Source organism: Charadrius vociferus, unplaced genomic scaffold, assembly GCF_000708025.1.
Source record: "Charadrius vociferus isolate BGI_N301 unplaced genomic scaffold, ASM70802v2 scaffold621, whole genome shotgun sequence".
In the NCBI taxonomy this organism is placed as follows: Eukaryota; Metazoa; Chordata; class Aves; order Charadriiformes; family Charadriidae; genus Charadrius; species Charadrius vociferus.
The window spans coordinates 52,408-54,969 of record NW_009646926.1 but is presented as its reverse complement, the minus strand read 5'-3'; the positions used below and the strand labels follow the sequence as shown (position 1 = coordinate 54,969).

General features: G+C 54.0%; 1 protein-coding gene across 1 annotated transcript in view; it reads left to right on the top strand.

The window, feature by feature from the left end:
- The window catches only part of TMEM208 (transmembrane protein 208), an 8,579-nt gene that overhangs the window by 257 nt on the left and 5,760 nt on the right, over positions 1-2,562 (top strand). The window lies entirely within an intron of this gene.

The following is a 2,562-nucleotide window of genomic DNA, read 5'->3' as shown; positions in this document are numbered from 1 at the left end:
CTCCTGGAAGGGGGGTGTTTAGGGTACAAGTCCCCTCTCCCAGCGCCATTTCAGCTGGGCAGGGGCTCACTGCCACCGTGCCTGGGGTGAGGAGGAGACCCCAGTCTGCCCTTGCTGCCTGGCACTGTGGGGCTCGTGCCAACCCTGGTGCCTTTTCCCGCCCCAGGCGGGTACTTGCACACTTCAGCCATGCTGCTGCACTACTGCACCACGACAAGCTACCTCCTTCCTCGGCCCCCACCCTGGTGCCCCGCACCTCCTTGTGCCTACAGCTTCTCCATCGGGTGTAGCCTGTGACTGCGGGTTGCCGGGGCTCCGACCATACCTCTGCCTCCTGCATATTGGGATAATAAACACGTGTAGAGAACCTGGGGCTGTGTTCTTGCCAAAAGCTTTGGGGAGGGGGCCAGGCTGACTGCGGGGAAACAGGGGCCAAAGAGGGCAAGAGGACTACGCTGCAGCATGGCGGGAGCTGCGGCAGAGAGCATGGAGTAGGGTAGAGGATGGCTGGGAGGAAGGTTTTGTTCCTACTCATTATGGTTTGAGAAAACCCACAATTTATTGTCGTTTAGACAATTATTTGCTCACCTGCTGACCCCTCCCCACCCGGGAAGGGGAATCTGGAAGAAATCAGAAAACCCTGGGGTTGAAACAGATTTATATTTAAATCTGTATAAACAGATTTAATAGAATAAGACTAGATGATTAACAACACAAAACAACCAATATTGATCCCAATACCAACATAAAATATATGAGGATCATACTCAGCCCATTCTATCCATAGGAAGCTGTGCGCTCCCCGCAGTGACAGCCAATGTGGGACTTGCAAGCGCCGTGGCTTTGGGAAGAAGGGAAGGGCTCGGGGCTCCGGCACAGGGGCAAGGAGTTCTCTGTGGCAACCATCACATGAGAGAACTCCTCATAAAACTTCCTAATTTATACTGAAAGTGCTGTTTGTGGTATGAAATAATCCTGTTGGGCAGCTTGGGTCAAGTGCTCAGGTCTTGTTCCTCCTCGTCCCCACACCTGGCGAGCTCGAAAACACTGAGACCTTGAAACCCGCATCCTATAGCTGGCTATAAAGTAAGCATTTTCACAAATTCAGACCCCAGAGTCTTCTAAAAGTGCAGTTTTCCCTAGTATTCTTGGGAACGGTGGCACATAGTCTAGTTGGAGGCCTGTAACCAGTGGTGTCCCCCAGGGGTCAATACTCAGTCCAATTTTGTTCAATATAATGAACAAAATTACATTTTGTTCAAAACATTAATGACCTGGATGAGGGGACAGAGTGTATCCTCAGCAAGTTTGCTGATGATACCAAATTGGGAGGGGTGGCTGACTCTCCAGAGGGCCGTGCTGCCATCCAGCGTGACCTGGACAGGCTGGAGAGCTGGGCAGAGAGGAACCTAATGAGGTTCAACAAAAGCAAGCGCAGGGTCCTACGCCTGCGGAGGAAGAATGCCAGGCACCAGTATAGGTTAGGGGTGGACCTGCTGGGAAGTAGTTCTGAGAAGGATCTGGGGGTCCTGGTAGACAGTAAATTATCCATGAGCCAGCAATGTGCCCTTGTCACCAAAATGGCCAATGGAATCCTGGGCTGCATAGGGAAGACTGTGTCCAGTAGGTCGTGGGAGGTCATTCTCCCCCTCTTCTTGGCACTGGTGAGGCCACAACTGGAATGCTGTGTCCAGTTTTGGGCTCCCCAGTTCAAGAGGGACAGGGAACTGCTGGAGCGAGTCCAGCAAAGGGCAACCAAGATGACTGAGGGATTGGAGCATCTCCCTTATGAGGAAAGGCTGAGAGCGCTGCGACTCTTTAGCCTGGAGCAGAGAAGGCTGAGGGGAGACCTTATTATGGCATACAAGTATCTAAAGGGAGGGTTGAAGGAGGATGGAGCCAGACTCTTCAGTGGTTCCCAGTGACAAGATGAGGAGCAATGGGCACAAGTTGGATCACAGGAAGTTTCGTTCCAACACACGGAAAAACTTCTTTACAGTTCAGGTGACAGAGCACTGGCACAGGCTGCCCAGGGAGGGGGTGGAGGCCCCTTCTCTGGAGATTTTCAAAACCCGCCTGGATGCAGTCCTGAGTGATGTGCTCTGGATCAAACCGGGAGACTACTGCTGAGTGGAGGAGCAGGCACAGCGTCAAGTCACCTCCAAGGAAGGTGTTCCAGCCTAGGAAGGTTTAGGAGCACTGCAGGTGGTGCTGGTACCAAGTTGGACAGGCTCAGCTCCTGGGCCTGAAGCTTGGAGAGCAGCATCTCGGCCAGAAGAGAGGCTGTTATAAGGAAAAGTGAGGCTGGGGAAGGCAGTTTCTGTGAGGCTGCTGCCCTGCAGGGCAGGCTCTGCAGCACCAGCTGTCACCCCACACGCTGAACCACCTCCCAGGAGCCAACAGAGCTACCAAGGGAGGTGAGAGCACCACAGCTCACTTGGCTCCAGGTCAGGCTCTTGATGGCTGTGCAGAACCCTGACAGGGCCGGGGTGCTGTAGGGCACCTTCTCCTACGAGCCACGGGGCTGTGCGGAGGGTGCCGAGATGCGAAGGGCAGGCACCC